Consider the following 18359-nt stretch of genomic DNA (forward strand, 5'->3'; position numbering starts at 1 on the left):
TGAAAAAAAGTAAGAATCTTATAATAATTGATTTTTTTTCTCCATCATGACTTTGCTGGGAATGGGACTCTCACCCAGTAAGCTCCGACCTTTTGTTTTTTAACTCCAGAAGGAGGGTGAGACACACACACACACAGAGAGAGAGAGAGAGAGAGAGAGAGAGAGGGAGAGAGAGAAAGAGATGCCATAACACAGTTCCACTGCCCTAAAGCTTTCCCTATGCATGTGTTCCCACTTGCTGAATAGGAGCTTAAACCCGGATCCTTACGCATGGCAAAGCATGCATTATATTGGTCAACTACTCCTTTTTTTTCAATGATTTTAAATAGTGATAGAAGGTAAAAAATTTTTTTTCCCTATCTTTAAATTAAAAAATGTACTGAAGTAGCACTGCACTTTGAAACTGAGTGTTTTATGTATCCATCACTACAAATCAATGTCTATAGACTTTTTTTATGCTCACTGGTACAAGTTCAATTTGATACACTGCACTGCAGTATTGACATATTTTACCTAATTGAGGCATAACCTCAGTTACCTCAATAACCTCAATTACCTCCATTTTCCTTATAGTAATCACAAATTGGGTCTCTTAGTTTAGTAGTCTATTTTTATTTTATTTATTTTATTTGTTTATTTTCTTTAACTACAATATGTGAATATAGTCACGTGGTGTCTGTCTTCTCCATCTGACTTATTTCTCTAAACATAATTTGCATATCTTATGAAAGCATAACTTGATTTCTTCATCTTCATTATCTAGCATAGTTTGTGTTAGTAGTTTTCTGGGTAGTGATTAATGATTTTCTTTAATGTTAACACTAGAGATATCCAAGCTTGTTTGACAAAAGGCCAGTTAACAAAATATTTTTGAATTTGCTGTAACATTGCCTCCATCATGACATTCCCATTCTGAAGTCATAACATGAAAATAATTATAGATGAAACATAAGTCAATGAGCATGGATGCAGTTCAATAAACATCTATTTATAAAAATAATCGCTGGTAAATTTTGACCTGTGAGTTTCAGTTTGCTGACCTCTACTCTAGACTAAGATTTCTTGACAGATAAAACATAAGTGATTCTGTATTTCTAGCACCAAACATTTTATGGTACAAAGAATGTGCTAGATGGTGTTGAATATATAAATTGATGCATGACTGTAAATGAGAAAAGGTAGTAAGTGCATACAGTATGATATGTATTTATTTATCTATGATGATAACAGCAGTGGCAGAGTAGTCTATGATCAGGTAGACTACCTACAGTATGAAGGGGGTCATGGGATCTTTGAGGTAGAGGGCTCAGGTGACATTGACTCAGCAAGATGGCCTCCAGGAATGAACATAGACAAGTTCACAGGGACAGGTGGTACTAACCCACACCTGAAGTTCTGAAGCAGCTATTCTTACTGTACTCCGTGTTACCATTATTATTTTGTGCCCTTCAAATTGTTGATCACTACAGGTTTGCTCTATTGAATTATGTAATTGCAACTGTACCTTTGGTTCCCATTAAAAGCCATTATTTTCATAAAAAATAAAAACTTTAAATGCTAGGGCTGGGTGGTAGCACAGCAGGTTAAGCACATATGGCACAAAGCACAGGGACTGGCATAAAGATACTGGTTCCAACCCCCAGCTTCCCACCTGCAGGGGAGTCTCTTCACAAGCGGTGAAGCAGGCCTGCAGATGTCTATCTTTCTCTCCCCTTCTCTGTCTTCCTCTCTTCTCTTGATTTCTCTCTGTCCTATCCAAAAGCAACAACAGTTATGACAACAATAACAGCTACAACAAGGGCAACAAAATGGGAAAAATGGCCTTCAGGAGCAGTGGATTCATAGTGCAGGTACTGAGCCCAGGCAATAACCCTGGAAGCAAAAATAAAATAAAATAAAACAAAAAATAAATGCTTAGAATAATACTTGTCCTATACCAAGATGTGTAAAGAATTGCAACTTACTATTACTGTAATTATCAGTGGCTTAGGGAAAGCTTCTAGAGGATGCTACATTTGATTTAAAATTTATGTAACGAAAACAAAGTAGCTGTATGATGAGAGAACTAAAAAAAACTTTTTCTTTGCTATATTTATTTATTGGATAAATAGTCAGAAATCGAGAGGGAAGGAGAGATAGAGAGGAAGAGAGAAAAAGACAGCTGCAACATTGCTTCACCACTTGCAAACTTTTCCTCCTGCAGATGGGGATGCAGGGCTCGAACCTGGGTCCTTGTACATTGTAACATGTGTACTCAACCAGGTGTACCACCACCCAGTCCCTGATGAGAGGACTTTTCAAATACTTTGGTATCCTACCTTCTCAACTGAAAGCTTATCTATTGTTCGATCAAAGGTGCTCTCTCTTTACCTCAATTCTCTCTCTTTTTTTTTTTTTTACTGTTGATTTAATAATGATTGACAAGACTGTAGGATAAGAGGGTACAAGTCCACAAAAATTCCTGCTACCAGAGTTCTGCATCCCATCCCCTCCATTGGAAGCTTTCCTATTCTTTATCACGCTGGGAGCATGGACCGATGATTGTTATGGGGTACAGATGGTGGAAGGTTTGGCTTCTGTAATTGCTTCTCCATTGAACATGGGCATTGGCAGGTTGATCCAAACTCCCATCCTGTTTCTGTCTTTCCCTACTGGGGCAGAGCTGTGGAGAGGTGGTGCTACAGGACACATTAGTGAGGTCATTTGTCCAGGGAAGTCAGGTTGGTATCATGGGAGCTTCTGCAACTTGGTGGCTGAGAAGCATTAAGATATAAAGCAGCATGACTTGTTTAATAATCAGGAACTTAAAGGCAAGAATATAGCAGATGAGATTTGGGGTCTCCATTTTGGAAAAAGCTAGGAAGTCTATTTTAGGAATATTCCAAGGAACCCATGACTTTGCTAATTTTTGCCTAAGCCAGACAGCTAACATGCATGTGGGCTAAAGATATTGTCTGAGGAGATGGTTTCTGAGATGGGAAAAGGACTAAAAAGCTGGATTGGAGAAGGAAGTAGCTCTCAAATATGGAGAGAGTACATAAATACAGTTAAGTGTAAACCTCATTGCTCCAAGTCACTATTTGTCGGAGAAATGCAAATAAAGGCAACAATGAGATACCACCTCAACCCTGTGAGAATGCCATACATCAGAAATGACAGCCACAACAAATATTGGTGTTGTAGAAGCGGGGGATCCCTCCTGCTCTACTGGTGGGAATGTAAATTGGTCTAACCCTTGTGGAGAGCAGTCTTATAAGACTAGAAATAGACTTTCCTTATGACCCAATAATTCCTCTTCTAGGGATATATCCTAAGGAGTCAAGCACACACATTCAAAACGATGTATGTACACATATGTTCTTAACAGCACAGTTAATAATAGTCAAAACCTGTAAACAACTATAGTGCCCCCAAAACAGAGGAATGATTGAGAAAGTTGTGGTATACATACACAATGGAATACTACTCAGCTATTAAGAATAAAGAACTCTGGGTGGGGGTATGGAAGGGGGTCGGGTGGTAGAGCAGTGGGTTAAACGCACGTGGTGAGAAGCTCAAGGACCGAGAAGCTCAAGCACTGGCATAAGGATCCAGGTTCAAGTCCCTGGCTCCCCACCTGCACGGGAGTTGCTTCACAGGCGGTGAAGTAGTTCTACAGATGTCTTTCTCTCCCCTCTGTCTTCCTCTCCCTTCTCTATTTCTCTCTGTCCTATCCAACAATGATTACATCAATAATAACAACAATAATAACTACAGCAACAATAAAAACAACTAGAGCAATGAAAGGGAAAAACAAAAAACAAAAAAAAGAAAAAAAGAAGAAAAATAAAGAACTCTGTAATAGATTCCTCTCTCCACTGTCACTGGTCATCTACATCAAGAACAACATTTTGGACCCCTTTGTGGGCCCCTGTAGGACCTTGCCCTCAATATGGATCAACAATGGTAGGAACTGCCCCATTCTTTGAAGGGAGTCTGGGCCAACATACTCTACCACTCAAGGAAGATCGTTCCCACAATGAGTGCAGCCTAAAATGTTCCTAGCTATGAGCAGAGTATGCAAGCTCAGACCTACAGGGATGCGGAGGTTACACAGGTTTCTGTGCTGAATATGGGCCCCAGATCAAATAGATGGGATTTACAGTTAACAGTATTTATATACTTCCTCTATATTTGGGAGCTACTTTCTTTCCTGCAACAGTTTTCTAGTCCTTTTTTCCAACATTGACACCACCTCCCCAGACAGTATCTTTATATATATAGTTTTTATTTATCTTTATATATATAGTTTTTATTTAATTTTTTTTTAATTACTGGATAGAGACAGAGAGAAATTGAGAGGGAAGGGGTAGATAGAAAGGGAGAGAGACAGAGAGATACCTGCATGAGCACCACTATGAAGCTTTTCCCCTGCAGGTGGGGACCAGGGCCTTGAACCTGGGACCCTGTGCACTGTAATGTGAGCACTTAACCAGGTGTGCTACCACCTGACCCATCCCCAGACAATACCCACATGCATGTTAGCTGTCTGGCTTAGGCAAAAATTAGTAAAGTCATGGGTAGAAATGATAGAAACAGGCTGGGGGTATGGATAAACCTGCCAATGCCCATCTTCAGTGGAGAAGCAATTACAAAAGCCAGACCTTCCACCTTCTGCACCGTATAATAATCATGGGTCTGTGTTCCCAGAGGGATTAAGAATAAGAAAGCTTTCAAGGGAGGCAATGGGATACTGAACTGTGGTAGTGGGAATTTGTGCAGAATTGTACCCCTTTTATCCTGTGATCTTGTTGAGATATATATATTTAATTTTTTTTTACCAGAGCAGTGCTCAGATCTAGTTTATGGTAGTATGGGGGACTGAACCTGGGACTTTGGAGCCTCAGGCATGAGACCATTATGCTGTCTACCCACACAATATTTTATATTTTATTATTATTATTATTATTTATTTAAGAAAAGAAACATTAACAAAACTGTAGGATAGGAGGGGTACAACTCCACACAATTCCCACCACCCGATCTCCATATCCCATCTCCTCCCCTGATAGATTTCCCATTCTCTATCCCTCTGGGAGTATGGACCCAGGGTCCTTGTGGGTTGCAGAAGGTAGAAGGTCTGGCTTCTGTAATTGCTTCCCCGCTGAACATGGGCATTGACTGGTCTATCCACACTCCCAGTCTGCCTCTCTCTTTCCCTAGTAGGGTGGGTCTCTGGGGAAGCAGAGCTCCAGGACGCATTGGTGTGGTTGTCTGTCCAGGGAAGTCTGGTCGGCATCGTGCTGCCATCTGGAACCTGGTAGCTGAAAAGAGAGTTAATATACAAAGCAAAACAAATTGTTGAACGACCGTGGACCTAAAGACTGGAATAGTGCAGATGAGGTGTTGGGAGGTATTCCCTGCAGGCTCTTTTGTACTTCTGCTTTCAGGTATATATTTTCCCCTAGCTTATGGGCACGTGTAAACATATGCTCTATCTCAGAGGACCTGGACTATATCTAGGTTTGGGGACTTTATTGGGGAGTGGACCACCTGGAATGGAATTAGAGAATACTATGAAAGGAAAGGTCTCACCCGAGTGATGAAGCTGAAGGGTTGTTATTCCACACCTGAAGTCTCTGGTCACAGTCTGAAGTGAAGCATGCTGGGGTGGCACTCCTTGTGTTGATTGGGTTGCGATCCATGGATGCAATATTATTTGATTTGGATTGAGAGCAGCATGCAGGAAAGTGGGCCCCACCCTAAGGTTCCAGGACTGGGGGAAATATAGGCTCTATAGTGGAAATGTGAGGTTCCTGCTGTCTTGGGGTTCAAGAAGACAATGGATAGTTACTGTTATCATCACATTATTTCGTGATTGGGTTAACTTTGAAAAGTCCCTTTGTTAGGGTTTGGGGTGTAATACCCAGCATCTTGTATATAGCTGTGCTACCAGTTGCTTCTGTTCTCCCTGGTCTAGGCTTTTGAGAGAGTCAACATATCAAAGACAGCCTATGTATTAAAAAGACTCAGTCTGTGTTTTAAGAAGTTCTAGATATATGATCAATTTTTCCCCTCTCATATTAATTAAATAGTGGTTTATATGTCTACAATTTAATGGGAGTGTACATAAACACCATTCCCACCACCAAAAGACTGTGTCTCATCCTAACCACCCACCCCTGCCCCACATCCCCTCTGCTGCCCCAGGAAGCCAAATGGCCACCCTCCCCTTCACCACAGGGTTTTTACTTTGGTGCCCAGCTCTTATAAATAATTTTTTTTAAAAGAGAGAAACAAAAGCTATGAGAGAGAGATAGAGAGATAATAGTGAACTCACCCTCTCTGACCCATCTTGGATGGAGCTAGAAGGAATTATGTTAAGTGAGATAAGTCAGAAAGACAAAGATAAATATGGGATGATCCCATTCATAAACAGAAGTTGAGAAAGAAGAACAGAAAGGGAAACACAAAGCAGAAATTGACCAAATTTGGAGTATAGCATCAAAGTAAAAATTTGGGGGGTGGGGAGGCTAGATTTTCAGCTTCACTATAAGGATGTGGGGGAGGGACAAAGATATTTGGTGGTGACAATGGTGTTAATATACACTTCTATTAACTTAAAGTCTTATACACCTCTATTTAATCAATTTGAGAGGGGAAAAGTAGATTGCATATATGGCACTTTTTGATGCATATATCCATCCCAGTTCTGAGTATATATTTCTTCAACCTAAGCACTTAAGGCTTCAAATTGGTAACCTGATTGAATTTTAACAGTAGGCTTAAATTGTTAATACATTTCTAATAATGACATATTTTTTGAGATATTAAATGACTTCAATTCTTTATAATATGGTTCTCAAACTTGGCATCATGTTAGAATCATCCAGGGAGCTTTTAAACTGTCTAACTTTCAGACCATTTGCCTGAAATATCTTGATATTTGTTTTGGAATGAAGTCTGACTATCAAGGCTTCTTAATGCTCCCAGAATGATAGTAGTGAACAACTTTGTTTGCTGTATAAGAATTATTTTCTAGATACTCTAGCTGGATGTAGTAACTCCCTTTTAAAAAAATATTTATTTATTCCCTTTTGTTGCCCTTGTTGTTTTATTGTTGTAGTTATTATTGTTGTCATCATTGTTGGGTAAGACAGAGAGAAATGGAGAGAGGAGGGGAAGACAGAGGGGGAGAGCAAGACACCTGCAGATCTACTTCACCACCTGTGAAGCGACTCCCATGCAGGAGGCGGTTCGGGGGCTCAAACCGGGATTCTTAATCGGGTCCTTGCGCTTCGCGCCACTTGCTCTTAACCGCTGCGTTACCGCCCTACATCCTGACTCCCTAGTAACTCCCTTTTTTAAACCTGTGTTCTTCTACGCCTTAATCAGTACACTGACACATTTTGCATGCAATTGAAATTATTTGTGTTCTTGTCCTTTGTGTACTATCTGCCTGATAGATTTCAAGGTTGTTAAGGACAGAATCTGAATTTCATTTATTCAGTCCCTGGATAACTTAGGAGAAGATGTATATATTAAATATTTTAAATTAAAATGACTAGAGTAATATAATGGAAGTACTTACTATTAAAACAGTTGAAACATTGTGATTATCGGTTAAATTTGAGGATTTGCTGTTTAAACTCCTTTGGGCTTTCAGATATTATGATATTCTTGCATCAACTGAGCAGTAATTCAAAAAGTATACTTAAATCTGTTTTAGTGTACAGATCAGAGTTAAAATGATTGGTGATGATTAGGAAATATATATACATTTTCTAGGGTGTTTGTGTATTTGTGTGTGTGTGTTTTGTATAGTCAAGGTCTTGTGCATTGTGCAGTTTTATATATTCTATTTGGGGATTTCACTGAAATTATTCAGTAGATTTTAAACAAACAAACAAACAAAAAAACATTACACTCTTTTCAAATTAAGACTTTTTTAAGAGCAGTTTTAGGCTAACAGCAATACCGAGCAGAAGGTATAGACATTTCACATCTACTAGTTGCCCCAAATATGCATATTTTTTCCAATGTCAAATCTCACCATGTCTTTTCATGGTTTGATAGTTCATTTCTTTCTAGCACTGAATAATAGTTTACTGTCTGGATGTGCCACCATTTATTTTAAGAAATTAACCATAGAATTTTTTTTGTCCATCTCAAGTTTTGATAATCATGAAAAAGTTGCTATAAAAATTCATGGACGGTGTATATATGGATATAAGTTTTCAACTTGTTTTGGATGAATACCAAGACATATGATTGCTGAGCCATATGGTAAGAATATGCTTAGTTAAAAAAAAAAAGTCAAACTGTCTTCTAAATTGGCTATAACTTTTTACATTCCTACTATCAATGAAGAAATTCCCTTGTGTTCCACAGCCTCACCAGCATTTTGTGTTGTCAGTATTTTGAATTTTGGTCTTTCTAATACATATGCTATTTCACTTTTGTCTTAAGCTTCAGTGAAGCCTATTTGCTATCTGTATATCTCATTGGGTGAAGTATCTGGACCATGTCTACCCACTTGTTAATATATTTATCAGCTATGTGTTTATCAAATATTTTCTTCCAATCTGTGGCTTGACTTGTTATTCTCTTAGCAATAACATTCACAGAATACAGTTAACAAAATGGAATCCAACCTACCAATTGCATTGACTGTGACTTTGTTGTAATGTAAGGTCATCACCAAATTTAAAACTATAGCTTCTTCTTTTCATTTAATTTTGTAGATTTATACTTTACATTTATATCTATGATGAATTTTGAGTTGTTTTTTAATGAAAGATAGATGTTCCGTGTTTATATCCACTTCTTTCTTTTGTCTCTTATTTTTTTCCAGCTCAGTATCATTGTATTGAGGAAGTGTTGATTTATAGGATAGTTGTTATTAGTAGATTTCCTCCTTTACATGAAGATATCCTACTATTTTAGCAAATTTTTTCAAAAGATTCTCTTAATACTTTGTGAAAGATTGGTTGACCTTATTTTTATGACTCTTTCTGACACTCTGTTCTACCATTTATCTATATTTTTATTTTTCACCAATAACACAATCTTGATTACAATAGTCTCATGGTAGATTGAAATCAGATTTAAATTTGCAATCACTAGTTTTATAACACTAGTTGCTCCCTATAGTAATATTATGCTTTTAAATACTTCTATTTTGTCTCCTTAAAATGTTCAGTGTACTAAGAAAAAGATCTTGGGTATCGCACCAAAGTAAAAGACTCTGGGGTGGCGGGGGTGGGGGTGTTCAGGTCCTGGAACATGATGGCAGAAGAGGACCTAGTGGGGGATGAATTCTTATGTGGAAAACTGAGGAATGTTACACGTGTACCAATTATTATATTTTACTGTGGACTATAAACCATTAATCCACAAATAAAGAAAAAAAGTGCCATCATTTCAGTTTCTATGAAAATAAGTATATTGCTTTAGAAGTTCAATGTTATCTTTTAGAAAACAGACCTCTTGGCTAAGTCTTTTTATCATAAAAAATATATGGCATTCTGTCTAAACATAACAGAAGCGTACTTTGATATTTGGTAGTTCATTGAATTATTCCCAAAGATTGGTAAATCATGTAATGTTTGGGTTGTAGTGAAGTTCCAAATTTCTGGATTGCTTCCTGGTAAGATCTATTCCTACTCTGTAGTGTTATGAAGCATGAATAATAAATGCCTTTTCTTTAGACATGAGAAATATCCTAAGAGAAACTGTTTCAATACATTTTTATGATGAACAGTTTTCCCCCCCAAAGAACATTTATATAAGTGTCTCTAAACCATATGTTCAAAGAAGACTGTGATTGCATCTATAAAACTACAGTTAAAGTTACAAGACTAGATTGAAGATTTTTTTCCTATTTGAAATTTTAGATCATATTCTATGAATTTTATTACTGTATAGAAATTATGTTGCTAGAGGTAAAAGGCATATAAGAAATGTGATGGTAATGCTGAGGGATGAGATCTTTTCTGCTACCTTATGTTCTCCTGCTTGTATAACACACTCAGATACTCAGATGGGAGTTTTGATGACATAGCAGAACACAGCTGAAAATATATTAGCATACACAACTGTTCAAATTACTTTAAGTACATATATATTAATAACTGAAGTATTATTTTTTATATAAAGTTACTAATCATTAAATCACTTGCTCAAGATCACATAAGTTGGTGAATGTATATTAGTATTCTCTGTTAGAAATATTAGATTACATATTCAAACTCAAAGCACTTACATAGCTTTACTTGAGGTACTATTTCTTTCTTTTTTTCTTCCTTTTTTCTTTATCTTTTCTTCTTTCTTTCTTCCTTTTTTTTTTTTTTTGACTTCAGGGCTATCGCTAGACCTGCAATACCTCTCCTGGGGATATATCCTAAAGAAGCCAACACACCCTTCCAAAAAGATCTGTGTTCACATATTCTTAGCAGCAATTCTTATTACAATTTGTAATAGTTTCTCACCATTGAGTATAATATTGGCTATAGGTTTGCTGTATATGTAGATGATCACGTGATTTTTTGTTATTTTATTGATATGCTCCCCACCTGCAGGGGAGTCGCTTCAGAGGCGGTGAAACAGGTCTGCAGGTGTCTATCTTTCTCTCCCCGTCTCTGTCTCCCCCTCCTCTCTCCATTTCTCTCTGTCCTATCTAACAATGATGCCATCAATAACAACAACAATAATAACTATAAGAACAATAAAAAACAAGGGGGATATGGTGGATCACATTGATTGATTCATATATATTGAAACATCCTTACAATCTTTTAAATATACTGCTGTATCTAGTTGACTAGCATTTTGTTCAGTATTTTAGCACCTATGCACATCAGGATATTGGTTTGTAGTTTTCTTTTTCTTTGTTATGTCCCTTCAATGACCATTCTTAAAATGCAAATACCCAAAGAAAGGATATACAAGTTATTATTATAGCTAATATGAAAGAATATCTCCTTTTGGTATCAAGGTAATGTTAGCTTTATAGAAAGTAGAAAGGAGTATTCCTCTGTATTCAATCTTTTGGAAGAGCTTAAAAAAAGAGGTATTGGGGGCTGGGCAGTAGTGCAGCAGGTTAAGTGCACATGGTGTGAAGTGTAAGGCCTACAAGGATCCGGGTGCAAGCTCCTGCTTCCGCACCTGCAGGTGGTCACTTCGCAAGCAGTGAAGCAGGTCTGCAGGTGTCTATCTTTCTCTCCTTCTCTCTGTTTTCCCCTCCTCTCTCCATTTCTCTCTGTCCTATCCAACAACAACAACAATAATAGTAACTATAACAAGGGCAACAACAAGGGCAACTAAATGGGAAAAATGGCCTCCAGAAGCAGTGGATTCATAGTGCAGGCACTGAGCCCCAGCGATAACCCTGGAGGCAAATAAATAAATAAATAGAGGTATTAATTCTTCCTTGAAGCCTTTATAGGATTCATTTGTAAAATCATCAGGTCCGGAACTTTTGTTCTTGGGAAAGATCTTGATAACTGTTTCAATTTTTTGACTGTGGTTGGCCTGTTCATGTTTTCTAGTTGCTTCAGTTTTGGAAGGTAATATGTTTCTGGGAACATTTCCATTTCTTCCAGGTTCTCTAGCTTGGTGGCATAGAGTTCTTGATAGAAGCCTCACATTATACTTTAGGTTTCTGTAGTGTCTGTTGTGATTTCTCTTTTTTTCATTTATAATCAGATTTCTTTGAGTCTTCCCCCCTCCCTTTTTTTCTGAGGCTGACCAAGGATTCATCAATTTTATTTACCCTTTCAAAGAAAAAACATTTAGCTTCACTGAATATATAGCAAAACAATGAGTTTTCAAAGTCCTTTATGTGAAAGATTGTGCTGCTGGCAACCTGCACATTTACCCATGATTAAAACATTGTTTATATTACCTTGGAAAACATTATTTGTATTACCTTAGAAAGTAAAAAAAAATCTCCCTGGTGGAGAGGAGAGAGACATTACTAACTTGGAAAAAGACCTATCATTATTAAAGTTGGACGTGCTAAGATCGACCCAGTCTGGAAAAGAGAAATTTCCCATGAGTGGTCATCCCACTTCCGGTTATCTTGTCCATCTCCAAAAATCTCTCCCTTTACACTGTCTGAACTGGAAGATGCTTTGAAGAGGGTTAAACCGGGAACGGCTGCTGGCTATGATAACATCACCCCAGAACTCATTCTTAACCTGGACCCCACGGCAAAGAAGTGGCTCACTTCATTCCTGTCCCACATCTTGGAATCTGAGTCTATGCCCAAAGTTTGGCGTTGTGCGAAGATTATAGCGGTTTTGAAACCAAAGAAAGACCCAACACTGGCTGCCAGCTATAGACCAATTTCTCTCCTCTCCGTGTGTTACAAACTCCTTGAGAGGCTGCTTCTGTCACGTATTTCTCATCTTACAGAGAAATTCCTATCACCCGCTCAAGCTGGTTTCCGCCCAGGAAGATCTACCTGCAAACAAGCCCTGGCCCTCTCAACTTACATTGAAAATGGATTCCAGAAGAATTTAAAGACGGGTGCTGTCTTTGTTGATCTCACAGCAGCCTATGACACGGTCTGGCACTGTGGTCTCCTAGTCAAGATCTCAAGATACCTGCCTCCATGGGTGGCCAACACTATATCGTTTCTTCTCCAAAACAGAAGATTCCGGGTACATCTGGGTGACAAGTCTAGCAGATGGAGACTTGTCTCAAGTGGCCTCCCCCAGGGCTCTGTTCTGGCTCCTATGCTATTTAATATTTACATCAATGACCTCCCAGAAACTTCTTCAAGGAAGTTCATCTACGCTGATGACATCTGCTGTGCAACTCAGGCATCCAAGTTTGACATCCTCGAGGAAACACTCACGAAAGACATGTCTCTGATATCTGATTACTGTAAAAAATGGCGACTAATCCCTAGCACTGCAAAAACGGTATCATCTGTTTTCCATCTATACCATGCCTTGGCCTCGAATGAGCTTAATGTGCAGCTTGGCGATACGAGAATCCGACATGAAGCCCAGCCAGTCTATCTTGGCGTTACTCTCGATCGCACTCTGTCATTTCACAAACATCTCATAAAAACTGCAGCAAAGATGGGTGTGAGGAATAACATCATTGCAAGACTGGCCAGCTCCTCATGGGGCACGAGTGCTTCCACACTACGATCATCATCTCTGGCATTATGCTATTCCACTGCAGAATACTGTGCCCCAGTATGGTTCCGTAGCCCCCATGTCTGTTGTATGCTTTACATTGGGTAGTTCTCCCCCGCCAAGAGAATTAGATCAGCCCAGTTAGTTTCGCGGGCCTGCTTGGCCCCGCCCCGAAGGAACCCTGCCAGAGTTCGAGAGTTCGAGAGTTCAAGAGTTACAGAGTTGAAGAGTTCCAGAGTTCCAGGGTTGAAGAGTTGCAGAGTTCCAGGGTTCCTGAGTTCCAGAATAGGAGAGAGTGCTTGCAACGCCGCAAAGAGACAGCAGAGTTCTGTTTGGTGATTAGTTTGTCTTAGTTTATAAATCGTTGTTCCTGAATAAAGAAATACAGCTTCCCTGCCCAGCCATTGTCTCTGCGTCTCTGTTACCTGCCCGTGAAGCTACCCGGCTGGCAAGAGCCGCCGAGAATTTTTTTTCTTTTAATTTTTTATTTAAGAAAGGATTAGTGAACAAAAACATAAGGTAGGAGGGGTACAACTCCACACAAATCCCACCACCCAATCCCCATAACCCACCCCCTCCCATGATAGCTTTTCCATTCTCTAGCCCTCTGGGAGCATGGACCCAGGGTCGTTGAGGGTTGCAGAAGGTAGAAGGTCTGGCTTCTGTACTTGCTTCCCCGCTGAACATGGGCGTTGACTGGTCAGTCCATACTCCCAGTCTGCCTCTCTCTTTCCCTAGTAAGGTGTGTCTCTGGGGAAGCTGAGCTCCAGGACACATTGGTGGGGTCTTCAATCCAGGGAAGCCTAGCCAGCATCCTGGTGGCATCTGGAACCTGGTGATTGAAAAGAGAGTTAACATATGAAGCCAAACAATTTGTTGAGCAATCATGGATCCCAAGCTTGGAATAGTGGAGAGGAAGTGTTAGGGAGGTACTCACTGCAAACTCTAGTGTACTTCTGCTTTCAGGTATATATTTTGCAGTAGTTTATGGATACGTGTGCATATAAGCTCTCTCTCACAGAAACTGGTGTATATCTAGATTATGGGACTTTGTTTAGAAAGTGAACTACCTGAGATGAAATTAGAGTGTACTATAAAAGGAAAGGTCTCACCTGAGTAAAGAAGTTGAAGGGTTGTCATTCCACACGTGAAGTCTCTGGATACAGTCTGAGGTGAAGCATGTTGAGGTGGCAATCGTTGCTTTGGTTAGGTTGTGATCGGTGGATGCAATATTATTTGGTTTGGATTGGGAGATGCATACGGGAAAGTGGGCCCTATCCAAGGGTTCCAGGACTGGGGGAAGTAGGAGCTCTATAGTGAAGATGTGAGGTTCCTGCTGTCTTAGGGTTCAAAAAGACAATCAATAGTTAATATTATAATCACATTATTTGTTAATTGGGTTAACTTTGAAAAGTCCCTTTGTTATGGTTTGCTGTACAGTACCCAGTATCTTGTATATAGCTGTGCTATTGGATGCTTCTAATCTACATGGTCTAGGCTTTTGAGAGAGTCCGCATATCAAATACATAGCCTATGTATTAAAAAGATTCAGTTTGTCTTTGAGAAACTTTGAGACATACAATTGATTTCCTCCTCTCATATTAATTAACTACTGATTTATATGTCTACATTTTGCTAGGAGTGTACATAAACACCATTCCCACCACCAAAGGACGGTGACCCATCCCTCCCGCCCACTCCCACCCCCCACTGGCCCAGGAAGCTACATGTCTACCCCTCACCACTGGGTTTTTACTTTGGTGCCCTACTTACAATTTGATCAGGTCCTGCTCTTAGTTTCCCTTTCAGATCTTCTTAGTCAACTTCTGTTGATGAGTGGGATCATCCCATACTCATCTTTATCTTTCTGACTTAGTTCACTTAACATAATTCCTTCTAGCTCTGTCCAAGATGGGTCAGAGAAGGTGGGTGTATTGTTCTTGATAGCTGCATAGTATTCCATTGTGTATATATACCACAGCTTTCTCAGCCACTCATCTGTTGTTGGGCACCTGGGTTGCTTCCAGGTTTTAGCTATTATGAATTGTGCTGCTATGAACATAGGAGTACACACCTCTTTTTGGTTGGGTGTTATGGAGTCCTTGGGGTATAACCCCAGGAGAGGAATTACTGGGTCATATGGAAGGTCCATGTCTAGCCTGCTGAGAGTTTTCCAGACTGCTCTCCACAGAGGCTGTACCAATTTACATTCCCACCAGCAATGTAAAAGGGTTCCTCTGTCCCCACATCCTCTCCAGCATTTGTTGCTGCTGTCCTTTTTGATGTATGCCATTCTTACAGGAGTGAGGTGGTATCTTAGTGTTGTCTTAATTTGCATTTCTCTGACAATCAGTGACCTAGAGCAGTTTTTCATATGTTTGTTAGCCTTTTGGATCTCCTCTTTGGTGAATGTTTTGTTCATTTCCTCTGCCCATTTTTGGATGGGGTCATTTGCTTTTTTGGTGCTAAGTTTGCTGAGCTCTTTATATATTTTGGTGATTAGTTTCTTGTCTGATGTATGGCATGTGAAGATCTTCTCCCATTCTGTGAGGGGTCTCTTTGTTTAATAGTTTCTTTGGATGTGCAGAAGCTTTTCAATTTGATGTAGTCCCATTGGTTTGTTTCTGCTTTAGTCTTCCTTGCAATTGGGTTTGATTCATCAAAGATGTCCTTGAGGTGTATGTGGGAAAGTGTTTTACCAATATTTTCCTCTAAGTATTTGATTGTTTCTGGTCTGACATCTAGGTCTTTGATCCATTTGGAGTTGATTTTTGTTTCTGGTGAGATAAAGTGGTTCAATTTCATTCTTCTGCATGTTTCAACCCAGTTTTCCCAGCACCATTTATTGAAGAGAGCCTCCTTTTTCCATTTAATCCTTTGGGCCCCCTTATCAAAGATTAGATGCCCATAGGTGTTGGGATTTACTCCTGGGCTTTCAATTCTGTTCCACTGGTCTGTGTGCCTATTTTTGTTCCAGTACCATGCTGTTTTGATGATGATGACTTTATAATATTGTTTAAGGTCTGGGAGTATGATGCCTCCATTTCTGTTTCTTTTCCTTAAGATGGTTTTGGCAATTCTAGGTGTTTTCAGGTTCCAGATAAATGATTGTAGTGTTTGTTCTATTCTCTTAAAGAAGCTTGGTGGAACTTTGATGGGTATTGCATTAAATTTGTATATGGCTCTGGGGAGAATATTCATTTTGATGATATTTATTCTTCCAATCCATGAGCATGGGATATCTTTCCATTTCTTGGTATCAGTTTCTGTTTCCTTGAGTAGCGACTCATAGTTTTCAGCATACAAGTCTTTCACTTCTTTGGTCAACTTTATTCCTAGGTATTTGATTGATTTTGCTGAAACAGTAGATGGGAGTGATTTCTGGATGTCTTCTTCTTCAGATTTAGTGTTTGCATAAAGAAATGCCACTGATTTTTGTACATTGATTTTGTAGCCTGATACCTTGCTATTTTGCCTAATAACTTCCAGTAATTTTCTACTGGATTCTTTAGGTCTTTCTATGTATACTATCATATCATCTCCAAATAGTGAGAGCTTGACTTCTTCCCTTCCAATCTGTATTCCTTTGATTTCTTTCTCTTGCCTGATTGCTATGGCAAGAACTTCCAATACTATGTTGAAGAGTAATGGTGACAGTAGACAGCCCTGTCTATTCCCCGATCTGAAGGGGAATGCTTTCAGCTTCTGTCCATTGAGTATGATGTTGGCTGTAGGTTTCCTATATAGAGACTCCACTATCTTGAGGAATTTCCCATCTATTCCCATTTTTTGTAGAGTTTTGAGCATGAATGGGTGTTGGATTTTGTCAAAGGCTTTCTCTGCATCTATTGAGATAATCATGTGGTTTTTGGCTTTGCTTTTATTGATGTCGTGAATGACATTGATTGACTTATGGATGTTGAACCAGCCTTGCGTTCCTGGGATGAATCCCACTTGATCATGATGAACAATCTTTTTGATATGTTGCTGTATCCGGTTGGCCAAGATCTCGTTTAATATTTTGGCATCTATGTTCATCAGAGATATTGGTCTGTAGTTTTCCTTTTTTGTTCTGTCCCTATCAGCTTTTGCTATCAGGATGATGTTGGCTTCATAGAAGGTGGAAGGGAGTATTCCTGTTTCTTCAATCTTATGGAATAGCTTAAGAAGTATGGGTACTAACTGTTTCCTGAAAGTTTTGTAGATTTCGTTTGTGAAGCCATCTGGTCCAGGACTTTTGTTGTTGGGGAGATTCTTAATAATGGTTTCAATTTCTTTGTCTGTGATTGGTGCATTTAGATTTTGTAGTTCTTCTTGGTTCAGTTTTGGAAGTGCATAGGTTTCTAGGAATTGTTCCATTTCTTACAGATTCTCTAGCTTGGTGGCATATAGTTCTTTATAGAAGTTTCGCAGGATTCTCTGGATTTCTGTGGTGTCATTTGTGATATCTCCTCCATCGTTTACAATTCTATTAATTTGAGTCTTCTCTCTTTTTTGTTTGGTGAGTCTGGCTAAGGGTTTGTCAATTTTGTTTAATCTTTCAAAGAACCAACATTTGGCTTCATTGATCTTTTGTATGGTTCTTTTATTTTCGATGTTGTTTATTTCTGCTCTAACTTTAGTGATTTCTGTCCTTCTGGTTGTTTTAGGGTTCCTTTGTTCCTCTTCCTCTAAGTCCTTCAGGTGTGCAGTAAGGTCGTTCATTTGGGCTTCTTCTTGGTGTTTAATATGTGATTGTATGGCTATAAGTTTCCCTCTCAGTACTGCTTTCGCTGTGTCCCAAATATTTTGATAGGTTGTGTCTTCATTTTCATTAGTTTCCAGGAACATTTGAATTTCCTGTTTGAGTGAGTCTCTGACCCAGTGGTTGTTAAGGAGCATGTTGTTTAGTTTCCAAATTCTATGTCTTTTAATAATTTTCCGTTTGTTGTTAAATGTTAGTTTTACTCCACTGTGGTCTGAGAAGATACTTGGGATGATTTCAATGCTCTTGAATTTATTGATGCTGTCTTTGTGGCCTAACATGTGGTGTATCCTTGAGTATGTGTTATGTGGATTTGAAAAGAAGGTGTATTCCAGTTGTTTGGGGTGGAGGAGTCTGAAAATGTCCAAGAGGTCTAGTCTGTCAATCTCTTCATTCAATTCTCTTGTATCTTTATTGGTTCTCTGCTTTGTTGATCTGTCTAAGTGTAAGAGTGGGGTATTGAAGTCTCCCACTATTATTGTATT

The 18359-nt window shown here is 39.0% G+C and overlaps 1 protein-coding gene across 1 annotated transcript in view; it reads left to right on the forward strand.

Moving 5' to 3' along the window:
- The window catches only part of THEMIS (thymocyte selection associated), a 183144-nt gene that overhangs the window by 49621 nt on the left and 115164 nt on the right, over window positions 1–18359 (forward strand). The window lies entirely within an intron of this gene.

The sequence above is a fragment of the Erinaceus europaeus genome, chromosome 4, assembly GCF_950295315.1.
Source record: "Erinaceus europaeus chromosome 4, mEriEur2.1, whole genome shotgun sequence".
In the NCBI taxonomy this organism is placed as follows: Eukaryota; Metazoa; Chordata; class Mammalia; order Eulipotyphla; family Erinaceidae; genus Erinaceus; species Erinaceus europaeus.